The 12,391-nt window shown below is 53.6% G+C and overlaps 1 long non-coding RNA gene across 2 annotated transcripts; it reads left to right on the top strand.

The window, feature by feature from the left end:
• Window positions 1–6,278: 6,278 nt before the first annotated feature.
• LOC116277156 (uncharacterized) lies at window positions 6,279–11,590 on the top strand. Of its 2 annotated transcripts, none has more exons than XR_012067385.1 (4): window positions 6,279–6,426; window positions 9,359–9,456; window positions 9,883–9,977; window positions 11,328–11,590. It is a non-coding gene; the product is annotated as an uncharacterized lncRNA (long non-coding RNA). The 2 variants fall into 2 exon arrangements; XR_012067384.1 differs by having other exon boundaries at window positions 6,279–6,797.
• Window positions 11,591–12,391: the final 801 nt, after the last annotated feature.

Raw genomic sequence — 12,391 nt, 5'->3', positions numbered from 1 at the left:
CTGTGAGATGGTGAGGACAGCGACATCCAGGTGCCCCGGGTTCAGAGGATTCCTGCCGCTTAGAACTCGGTCAGGAGAGAGGTCCTCGTCCATCTCCCTGGATATTCCGATTGGGTCGTGTCTCAGCCTTAAGCAACCACAGCGTCTGGAGGGATGGCGCACTGGCGGGTCAGCCTCGTCCCGGACGAGGCCATGGCCTTCCGTTCTCGGCTCTGACAGCCTTACTTCGAGTGCAGACGTCTCCATAAGAAGGGGGAGGCTTGGCTGGGGTGCGCGCGCACACACACAAACACACACACACACACAGCAGAGCCCCAGGATCACAGCCCCTGCTCTCAGGATGGTGGGACCTCTCCACTCCCTGCCGCCGGGTTCACACACAGAGAGTCCCCGATGCCTCCGCTCAGAACACAGCTCAGCTCTGGGGTTCATCCCCCGTGCACCCTATTTCTGATATCCATGCTGCCTTTGGGTTTTGACCAGCACCGTCACCGACCGTGGCCGCATGGGAGGCTCGGGGACCCACGTGCAGTGGGCTGGACTTGTGGCCGTGACCTCAGAGGCTCTCCCTCCCCATGAGCTGGCCTTCTGCCAATGCGGTTTTGATTTTCTGGCAGGTCTTCCTGGATGTACCCTCTTCTTTTCGCTGTGGCCTGTTCCCCAGCATGTCCCCCCCACCCCCAGATGCTGGCCCACCCAGCCACGTGAGCCCCCGGGTGAGGGGTGGCGGCGGGGATGTGGAGGGCAGCTGGGGTGGCTTGGTTGCTTTGAAATCGTGCCCCTGACTTCATGGAGGTTGAGGAGAGGTTTTTGGCTTTTAAATATATTTTTGCTCTTTGGATGGAAACGCAAGACACCCCCCCCCCGCGGTGTTCGTGACCCTCCGAAAGAGGGCTGGCGTGATGCATGAATGGTATTTGTGGACGTAATTGTAAGACTGCTTGTTCCAAGTTCAACGCAGCGATCATGGGAATGTGGCGACGTCGGATGACTGAGTGGTCGTCTTTCAGCATCAGTTCAGGGATGGGGGAGAGTCGACGTGAGCCTGTCAATCACGTGGAGGGAGAGTGATGCTGGGACGAGACACAGGGCTCGAGGAGGGGCAGCGGGCAGGAGTGAGGGCGGTGCTGTCTGCCGGGGGGCTGTGTGGTCCAGGCTGTGCCCTCTGGGAGGCAGGCTGGGCCCACGGTGGGGGGTGGGCTCGGCAGTACCGGATTCTGAAGGCAGCACCCCTCACCCCCCCAGTTAGTGCTCGGGGACCCGGGACAGCCAGGGGCCGTCTGCTGGCCCCAGCAGCGCGGGGGTCCTAAGAGGGTCTGGGCAGGCACGGGGTGGCTGGAGGCCTGGACGGTGTTTGACAGCACGAGAGCCACCCTGGAGGCACCTTCAGGAGCACACGGGCACATTTTGAAGCGTGCTGACTTCTAAAAAGAAACGCCCGCGCGACGTGGGCCAGACGTGTCTGACCATCCCGCTGGTCACCCTCTGGCTTCCCTGTCTCATCCTTCTGCTCTGGCGTCCGACTGTTGATGTTTCTGGCTTCCAGATTATGGCTTTGCTTCCGAGGCACTAGCTCGGTCTTTCCCAAGCGTGCCTCGTCGTGGGTTTGCGGCAGCGTATTTAGCCAAACTTCCCTGGGCTCCAAGTGTCACATGATGAACATGGAGTCTCACTCAGGTGCCCATTGGGGCGGGACATCCCAGCTTCGGCTACGGGGGTCATCGCTGCCCAGGGCGGCCGTGAGCGAGAGCGTCCGAAGTGTTCACGTGAAGACCCCCACAGTGAGAACAGGCAAAGGCCATTTCTTCAGAGCTGCCCGGAGCCCAGAGTCACCCATCGCCACCTACGTTCCATCAGAGACTCACAGGCAGGCAGAGCCGCGGGAGGCTTTCCAGCGCAAGGAAGAGGAGGCTGCAGGAGCGCCTTGCCTGGAAGCTGTGCGAGTCGGGGGGCTGGAGGCGGCTCCTGGGGGCGTCCTATGGGATGCGTTAGAGGTACGTGCTTGGCTTCCCCGGTGGGTCCCGAGTTGGAAGTAGGGACAAAAGGGAACTGTCCGCCACTCATCGAGTCCTGGGCATTCGGGGCTGATTGCTCCAGGGGTTCATGACTGGCTTTCTGGGTTGCTTCCAGAGACAGCAGCCTGCCTTCCTGCAGGGGGACCCACAGCCGGGGCCGCTTGCTGTGGGCCAGAGGGCGCTTCCCCGGGCAGGCCGCTGCAGGTGGCGGGCAGGGCTCCGCTCTTGCATATAGTCTGGCCATTGTCTGTTTGTATATCCAGTGTCTCAAGTGCTTGGACAGAGTAATGAGCTTCTAAAAGGGGGCTTTTTGATCATTGTCACCTCCACCGAGGGAGCCCAGACGGCTCACCTGGAGAGTCCTGTGCAGGTGCGTGGCTTCTCTGCAGCGTGTGTGCCCTGGGCCGCGTCCGGAGCTGGCTTCCTGGCCTGGCCTTTCTGAGCAAACTCAGCCCAGGCGTTGGCCGTGTGGCCAGGGCTCTGGGTACGAACAGGTGCTGAATATCGGGGTTCCACAGCTGATGCCATGCTCTTTGTGTTTTCAGTTATTTACCCAGCACCTTCTCCAGGCCAGCGCGTGGCCTCTGCTGGCAGCCGGTCTGCACCCTGATCCCTCTCCCCCATCACATCCTTTGATGCATCCTTTCCTTTCTCCCTCCCTCTCTCCTTTCCTTGGATCTCCAGCTTTCCATGACTTTCTGTTAATCCTGATTGCTCCCCATTTTCACAGCTTCCAAAATACTCCCAGACTGGGCAGGTGTGTTGGTTCTCCTCAAGCGGTCACAACAAACTCCTATAAATTTAGCGGCTCAAAAAAAAAACCCCCAAAAAACCAAACCTCACACAGTTGTTATCCCACAGCTCCGGCGGTCAGGGGTCTCGCTGAGCCAACGTCGAGTGTCAGGCAGAGCTTGCTCCTTCCGACGGCGCTCGGGGACAGTCTGTTTCCTCACCTTTTCTGGTTTCTGGAGGCCAGGAGAGTTTTCCCTGAGTCCTGCGAAGCTCCTGGAATCAGGCCCCGCTGGCCTTCAAGGCCCAGCCCTCCGGGGGCTCCTCGTCCCGGGGCCGGATCCCCGGGCTGGGGAGACTGGCCTCGGCGCCCCGACCCCCGTGGGAGGACCCCTGCGTTATAATTACTCTCCGGTTTGTGGGCCGCCCACCTGGGCGGATGGGACCTGAGTGCATCGCGAGTCCGCCCCTCCCACTGGCCTTGTCGGGGCTTCTTCCTTAGGTTTTTAGCTACAGAAGATCCTGTCTGGTAGCTTCGTCTTTATCCTCAGGTGTCCTGCACAGAGCTGTGGTTTTGGTTTTGGTTTTGGTTTTGTTGTGTCTGTCCTGAGAAGCCAGGAAATGCTTCTGAAACCAGGTTTAGAGACGCTTCAGTGTTGGCTGGGCCCGTCGGGGGGTCCCTGAAGGTTCTGTCCCTCTCCTCCAGGCACAAAGACGCACGGCCACGTGGGCTGAGGTGACAGGGGTAGGGCATGCTGGACTCACCCCCTCTGGAGCCATGCATCACTCCGCTGTCCTCACGTGCAAACGCGGCCCCGCTTCCGCGTCGCCACACGCCCAGGGCAGGGCAGCAGACAGAGGGGGTGGGACTCTGTCCTGTGCCGTCTTGTCACTTGGCTGGGTCACAGTGGGACCGCCTTGCAGGGCTGCTGTGGGAGTGAGGGGAGCCCGCTGGGTGCAAGGGGCAAGGACGACGAGGGGCGAGGACCTGTCCACAGGGGACGGCCTCTGGCCAATGGCGTGTATTGGAGGTGGCCAGTCCCCTGGGGTGTCTGACAGGTCACTGGACCAGGGGCTTGGAGTCAGGATGAGAGCAGAGGCCCGGCGTCTTGGCCTCGACTCAGAAGGGCCCTGATCACACAAGGGGGCCTGCGACACTGACCGCAGGGCAGTGCGGAGGTCAGAGACCTGGCTCCAGGCCCCGCCCCAGCCGCCCCAGCCCAGGTCCGTGCGGGGTGACGGCGCCGAGGCTGCCGAGCGCTTTCTGTTCACACTGGGCCTCGGTGGCCGGGGCTGGCCTGCAGGTGGTGCTGTCGGCCAAGCCAAGGTCTCTAATTCCAGGAGCCTCCTCAAGTTCCAGAGTCCAAACTCGTTCTGCTTGTCGCACGACAGGCCGATAAATCGGGAGACGAGGTGCTGGGGCAAGGAGGAGCGACTTTGTTCGGAAAGCCGGCCGACCGAGAGGATGGCAGACTGACGTCCTGGAGAACCATCCTCCTCCGGTCAGAATTCAGGCTCTTTTTATGCTAAAAAGGGGAGGGGGTGTGGTTGGTTGTTGCAAACTTCTCCGTGCAGGAATCCTGTGTTCCTGCAGCTGTGCCCGGGGGTCAGGTCATGGTGCCCCTGAAAACCTCCCAGAAGACAAAGGTTATTCTCTGCTTCACATTTGTGCCCTGGGCATCAGTAGAGGACGGAGGACGCTCCCTGTAGCTCCCGGGAGGCCGGATGCCCTCACTGGATGCCAGGCAGTGGCCCCCCTTGGAGGCATGGGAACGCCACGCCTGACCAGGGGGACGCCCCCATCGCACCCGTGGGCAGTGTGGGCGGCAGGCCTTCTCCGTGCCCTGTTTTCACACCCTGGGGCCAGGCCTGGAGAGATCTGTCCATTCAAGGCTCTTCCCCTGCCCCTGTCAATGACCCGCTGCAGGAAACCTACAGACTCCGGGGTTTGAAGCCGCCTGACTGCCTGCCCCACGAAAAGCAAGACATGCTTCTTCCCCGGGCAGGTCCGGCTCCCCGCCAGCTCTTCTGAATGTGCAGTGTTTCCTTCCCTGGAGCCTGCTGCCTCCTCTCCACCTGGACGTGGGGGCGTCTGGGCCTCCCTGGCTAGCCGGCCTCAGCCCTGTCTTCCCAGACTGTCCCCACCTCACACATCTTTTTCAGGTAATTTTTATCTTCCCGATCATCCCTTTGCTGGTCTAACAAGGCTTCTCCTTGGAACCTGCTCCCAGTACCGGGGGCTGCTGGTGACAGCCAGTGTCTGTCCTCCTATTTTTCTGCGACGTGTGTGGCTGGGCACGCGGCCACCAGCCCAGACTGCTTTTCCCCATGAGGGTGGCTGTGTGCGGACCCGGCAGCCTGGGAGGCCAGCGAGCGTGGACTCAGCCCCTGAGCCGCATCCTCAAGAACAGGAGGCCCACCCTTTCCTGCCTTTGTCTGCTTTTCGCCCGGAGCGTGGATGTTGTGGCTGGACGTAGAGCAGCGATCTTGGACGGGGAGTTAAAGGCTGTGTGCTGAGGACAGCAGGTGAAGCCAGAGAGGAAAAACACGGGTCCCTGAGGGATGGTTCAAAGCTGTATTTAAATTTTAAAAATTTCAAAGTTGTCTTTAAAAAAAAAAAGTTAATAACTTATATACATGGGAGAGTCCCAGAAAAACTGAGTTACTTTTAAAGTCTTCCTAACTGCTTTTTTTCTCCGTGTATTATGTGTATAACTGGGGGAAAAAAAAACCCTTAAATTCCTATCATTTGAGGCTTGTTTAAAATTTTTACTTTCTTAATAAAGACTTCCATTTTCTCATATCAAAGAAAATAAATAAGCTAGTTGATCATTTGACTCCAAATGTTCCACTGTTTTGATTTTTAAAAAAAAGGATATTGAAGTACTGGCTGCAGAGGTCTGATTTGGACCCCTGATTTGTCTCTAAATATTCAACTCTTTTAAAAAAAATTTTGCTTTTTCGTATTTTCCATTATGGTTTATTACAAGATACTGAATGTACTTCCCAGTGCTCCACAGTACGACCTTGTGGTTTATCTGTTTTATATAGTGGTTTGTATCTGCTAATTCCAAACTCCTAATTTATCCCTCTCCACCCTCTTCCCCGCCGAGTAACCATAAGCTTGTTTTTTATCTGTGAGTCTGTGTCTCTTTTGTAAATCAATTCATTTGTGCCATAGATATACAAGCCTTTAATTAGCCTTGCATTTCACTGGCCCTGGTCTCCTGTAAATTGTCTGAGCTCCCTTGACTGTAAGGGAGCTTCTCCCGTGAGAAGGGAGAAGCGAAGGAGACAGGGATGGAGGGGAGGGTGCAGAAGGTGGCGTTCCTAGAGCAAGAAGAAATAGTCGGTACTTTTCTGTGTTCTTGCTTCTCAGAAAGCTGATAACGTGTTTTTGTCTAGGGTGAGCGGAGAAGCCTGGGCCTTCTTCTCATTTCTGACAGAACACAGACAAAACGAGACATGCCTGGGCCCAGCCCCTTGGACGTGGTTCAGAGCTCAGGCCCAGGGCTCTTCGCCTGGGCGGGCAGGAGTGGGGCTGGGGACAGAGGCTGTCCCTTGCTGGTCTCCAAGTTCTGAGGCCTAAACTGGCTGGGATCATTTGCGGGGACGTTGGCCACGGTCCTCGATGGCGCCGGCCAGCCCCCGGATTTTATGATCTGCGAGCTCCTTTTCCCTGGTGAGATGTGGAGTGATCTGTTTTCCTGATCCACTTCCTTTAACCTTAAACTCGGGTCACGGACTGCAAGGAGGCCGCTCTGTGATTTGCTTGATGGTGAAACCAGAGTAGGGAGGCTCCTGCAGGCCTGAAATTCAGGGGCGCAAAATCCCAGCAAACCCCAAATAGGATTAAACGTCTGTTAGGAAGCTACACGAGGTCCTGGTTCTCTGGCTTCTTGATCTTTTTAAGCCAGTGAGGTCCCGTCCGATCCACAGAACCCCCCTCTTCCCAGCCTCTCAGACTGAAAGATGATATTCTGTGATGTACAACCCGCTGCGCCGGCGGCCGGAGGCAGAGGCTGGGGACCCCGGAGAGCCGGCCGCGGGGAGGTAAGAGCTACCTGCGCAGACTCGTGGGTCTGGCTGAGTGAGAGGCATGCTTGCCAAGGAGGGCCTGTGTGCATCTGTGAAAACTTCACAGGGAAGGTGGGGTGTGAGCTCAGCCCTCCAGGATGGGCGGGGTAAAGGTCAGCCCAGCGGGAGCTCGGCTCCTGTAGCGATGGAAATGCAAGACGGGAGATCCTTTGGGAGTGAGGGACCCGCATCCCATCAGGGACGTGAGAAGGAGCCGCCAGGGCTTGAGCCGCAGGAGGAAGGTGGGGGCTGAGCCGGGCAGCGAGCCGGCCTGTGCGGGGAGGGGGCCACGTGGCCCCGAGCGGGGTCCCAGCTTCCTGCCTAACTGTGCGCAGAGGTTTCTGGAAGTGACCTGGAGAGTCAGTTGACTTGGCAGTCTCAGGGCAGCTCCTTAAGGAAAGAATTTAAAATTCCATCACGGGCTGCACGCGTGTGGAAATCAGAACGAGCCGTCCTGCAGAAGAGGAGGGTCGGGGTGATGCCGGGAGACGGTCTCCAGGGGGCAGTCCCGGCACAATGGGAGGAAAGAGGCTCAGCCAGGCCCCCTGAGTGTGACAGTTCAGAACTCAGCACTGTGACAGCAACCTGAATCCCGTGCAGAGGCCAAGAGACACTCAGAGGGTTGGAGAACAGGGGTTCATCACGCCGGTGGGCCCAGCGGAGTTAATGCTCCAAGCTCTGGATCCTGTCTGTAGGTTTACACAGGCTTTTATAGGAGTTTAGGTTTCAATTAAATTCATGCCATATGCAAATGAGGTGTTAGTAATGGACCAATGGAGTGAGCTTTCAGGAACCAATGTAATTTTAGGGGTAAATGCAAATGAGGTGTTAGAAATGGACCAATCAGGAGTGAGGTTTTGGGAACCAGTAGAATTTAAGGGGTAAGTTTCGTTTTCCTAGAAGCAAGCTGTGCGCTGCACATCTCGGATCCGGCCCCCTGTGCCGGTGGCTGCACCACTGAAGGGCGGCTACTCCTGTGGGCAAGCTGTGGGTCTCTGCTGTGAAGACAGCATGTCTCGGCCCCTGACGTTGCCGAAAGCAGCTTGGCCGTATGGGGTCCTTGGGCCGTAGGAGTTGGACTCCCTTCCCATGGAATGCACGGCGGACACGTCCGTTCCAGAGCTCCCTTTCTTCTGGGGTCTGTGCTCGCCCCGCCGGAGCCTGGAGCCTCCCGTCCCCCGAGTCAGAGGTCACCCCGGCCTAGGGTACAGCCCATCTGCTGTTGTCACAGAACTTGAGGACGTTGCTGGGGCTGGATGCTGCCTGGGTGCTCATGACGGACTCAGACAGGGAGTGTGCCAGCTCCTGCCCATCCACGTGGAGTCGGCCCTTGAAGACCCAGTGTCGGCTGTGTCACTGCTGGACTGAGCCAAGTCGAAGGCCTCCACGGTGCTGGGGTTCCGCTGCAGCTCCTGGAGGCGCTTGGTGTAGAAACCCGGGTCCCAAGAGTCCGGGGCCAGACCTGGCTCTGGTTGGCTTTCTCCAGGGCAGCAGACTGGCCCTCGGCCAGTATGTCGACTGGGCCACCTAGCGGGGCTGGGATGCAGCCAAGGGAGAAGCCCTGGATGGGTCGGGGGAATTGCTGCTCCGTCATCCAGTCATGCAGGGTGGCCAGAGCGACGGCGTCCATCTCAGCTGAAGGGGGCGGGCAGCGCCGGGTCCTCTCCACGCGGTCCCCAGCCCCCAGCCCCCAGCCCCCAGCCCCGCGGCCTGGCACACTGACACGATGCTGGTGGAAGTCGGGGTGGAGAAGGTCAGCCTGGGCCCGACCTCCAGCCACAGGTCACTGGGGCAGGGAAGGAGCCAGGACCCCTGGGCGACAGCGTCCAGTAACAAGGGGCAGCCAGGTCCTCGGCACGTGGGGAAGCATCACCTGTCCAGTTCACGCTGCAGCACAGCTCGGTCTTGGTGCCCTGCAGCTCTGGCGGTTCCTCTTGCAGCTTCCTTTGAGGGTCCCCACAGGCTGCTCCCTCGTGGCCAGAGGGACGGACATAGACGTGCAGGACCGAGGACATCTCTGCAGACACCGTTGCTGGAGAGGCGAGCTAGGTTCGCGGTAGCTGCTTCTGCAGTCCCCGGGTTCTTCCTGTTTATTGTTTTCAATAAAGGAAATAGAACGCTTAAATGTGCTTAAAAATTAAGTAAAAAAAAATTTTTTTAAGTACTAAAAATGGTCTCCAAAGAGCTTTTTTAAAAAAAATTTATTTTATTGACTTAGAGTTTACAAGACCGTGTCCATTTCTGGTGCACAGCACAGTGCTTCCGTCATACATGAACATACATATACTCATTTTCATGTTCTTTTTCACCGTGAGCTACAAGATCTTGTATGTATTTCCCTGTGCTGTACAGTATAATGTTGTTTATCTGTTCTATAGACACCTGTCAGTGTCTGCAAATTTCAGACTCCCAGTCTGTCCCTTCCCACCCCCTTCCCCCTTGGCAGCCACAACTCTGAATTCTATGTCTGTGAGTCTGTGTCTGTTCTGTATTTATGTTCATTTGTCTTTTTCTTTTCTTTCTTTCCTTTTTTTTAGATTCCACATAGGAGCGATCTCATGTGGTATTTTTCTTTCTCTCCAAAGAGCTTCTGTGAATATGATTTATCAATATCTACCGAAGTGGAACTTAAAAGGTGAGGAAATTTAACAGTATTTACTAATTCGCTTCAAGGCAACAGCAATAAACCAATTACATGTCAACATACGTGAACAATTTTATGGAAAATAATTATATTTTCAATAGAAAGTGTAGTGCAAAGAGCGCTCTGTTCTGTATTTTCCCACACCTCTTGGATCTGTTGCAGTAAGCTGTTATGGCTGAAAAGTTTTTCAGAAAATTCACAAAGGGGAGGAATATTTAAATATTCATTTAGGATAATTGCCTTTGTAGCCTTTGGATAATTGATCTTCTTTTTTAATATTGCACTAAAACTCAACAGTGGTAGTTTATTTTTTTTAATTTTTCTTTTTTGCTTTTCTGAATCATCCTATTTATTATCATTATAATTTTTGCAGGGAGAGGTAATTAAGTTAATTACTATTATTTTTTTTTGATGGAGATACTAGGGGATTGAACTCCGGACCTCATGCGTGCGAGGCATGCAGTCTACCACTGAACTGCACCCTCCCCACAACAACAACAGTTTCTTAAAAGGTTAGTTGTGCTGTGGAATTTGAAACATGTCAATTAAGTTTCATACTCTGTTATGTTAAAATCCGCTGTTCTGTCTTTTTGCAGTTTGAGTAGGTGTTTTAACCATGTGTGACTTTGTCACATTTTGTGACATTAGTCATTTGGAAAATATTGGATCCTTGAGTTTTGAAGGTTTTCAAGTGTTGACACATTTCATTATATAATACCCAAAAAAGTACATCTCTTACTATCACCGCTAACCTTAGTAGAGAGGTTATTAGATCAATACCGGAGGGAAGTGTGAAGGTCATGGTGGCAGATTCAAGTTTTCCAAAATTCTAATCTTTGTTAAAAAACTTGAATTCTCTCATCTGCGGTATTTGCTCTCAGTTACTTCTTTGAAGCATCATTGGTTTGTCCATTTTTGAGAAAAAGTCTGCCTACTGTCCACGTCTGAATACCGTATGTGTCCATCAGCTGCTCTTTCAAGAATAAAGTTGGTGTCCACGAGAAAGCTGGCCGGCTCCGGCCGCAAGCCACCTTCGGCACCGGGGACCAGCGCCCTTCAGGACCCAGTCACCCAGCCAGCACGCTTTATCCATCCTTCTGACTTCATCTCACAGGGGATCAAAGGACATACGTCAATGGGCCAAGAGTTAATGACTTAATCACTTTTACCAATTTATCAAGAAGCTTCTTAAGAGAAACTGACCTCACTTAACCGTTGATGTTACATTTATTTCTTTTTTAAGTCTAGTCAGTTACAATGTGTCAATGTCCGGTGTTCAGCATATTTCAGTCACACATACACATGCATGTACGTCCATTTTCATGTGGAAGGGGTAAATTGGGAGTCCGAGATTTGCAAATATTAACTACTATATATAAAATCAATAAACAAGTTTCTGTATAGCACAGGGTGTTACTTTTTTTTTTTGATGACTTTTAAAAAACATCTTTATTGCGCTATGGTTCCTGTACAGAAAATGACACGTACTTCAGAGGTACAGTTTGATGAATTTTGATAGATGTATATACACCCATGAAACCACCACCACAATCAAGAGAGCTCACATCTCCATCACTTTGCTCGCGGCTGCGTGCCTGGCGGGGAAGAGTGCAGGGTGGTGGAGGGCAGTCTGCGCTTGCACCCGTGAAGGTGCCAGCGGTCCTAGGCGAGGCTTGCCTTCACGCTCCTGTACGGTGAGGCTTCCATCTTTAGTCTCCATTTACTAGTTGGCGTTTTATTTTAAAGAAAAGAGCTTTTATTTCTCCTTTATTTATTTGCCTTACATTGGCATGGAGTCATGTGCTCCTGTGTGGTGCGATGAGTTATAATTTGTTACTATCATCCCTTATTTTGTTGTTCAGATTGTTGCCGATCTGGAAATCTCTTGGAACTGTGACGGAAAAGAACCAATCTGACTCCGTATGAGACCTGTTCCTTTGGCTTTAACCCTGTGCCCTGTTCTCTGGGCTCAGTCTTGCTGGCTCTGCACCTTTTGTGAAACAGCGTTGCCTTCAGCCTGAAATAGACAGGAGAGCCCGTTCTCAGCGCTCTGACCTTTAAGGATGTTAACACATTTGCACTCCTATAAAGGTAACAAGTTGCAGAATAGAAAATAACCTTTGTTTTGCTGGAGGTTTGCAGGGGCACCGTGACCTGGCCCCGGGGGACAGCTGCAAGAACAAAGGATTCCTGCACCAAGAAGTTTGCAACAGCCAACCATACCCCCTCCCCCTTTTTAGTATAAAAGGAGCCTGAATTCTGACTTGGGGAAGATGGTTCTCCAGGACATGAGTCCCCCATCCTCTTGATCTGCCGGCTTTCCCAATAAAGTCATTATTCCTGCCCCAACACCTTGTCTCCTGATTTATTGGCCTGTCGTGCGGTGAGCAGAACAAGTTTGGACTCGGTAACAGAACTGGTTCTCATCTGCTTCTTTCCGCCTCACGAGGATGGTCTCAGTGTCCTGTCCCTGCCACCAACTGGCCCCGGAACTGCACGGCCATGTGGACTCTGGGCCTGTGATCAACGCTCCCTGCATTTCAGCCTTGAAAGACGCTGTAATACGGTGATACCTTTTTCTCTCTCACATCCAGCCTTTCTTCAGCCTTCGGTTTTGTGTAGCCTTTATAATGTGGTCTTTTAATTTCAGGAGATGCCTCAAAATTTATATTACTTTAGAATTTCAGCCCAGGTGCTACTAAAAACTTTGTTTCTGTGGTTGGTTTAACGAAAGATCTGGATGCATGCCTGGAAGAGCTTCCTTTGCAGAGGTGACACTTCTAAGTTCTCCTTTGATACTGATATCATATATAATATCGTTTATAATTTATTAACGGCTATATTTGCCAAAGCAAATGGACCAGCCGCTGTCTTCATGGAGTGTAAGCTGTGAAAGAGACAAGGCAGACACACACAAAGAGGAGAG

The sequence above is a fragment of the Vicugna pacos genome, chromosome 36 (assembly GCF_048564905.1).
Source record: "Vicugna pacos chromosome 36, VicPac4, whole genome shotgun sequence".
In the NCBI taxonomy this organism is placed as follows: Eukaryota; Metazoa; Chordata; class Mammalia; order Artiodactyla; family Camelidae; genus Vicugna; species Vicugna pacos.
This window is presented reverse-complemented; position numbering and strand designations above follow the sequence as displayed.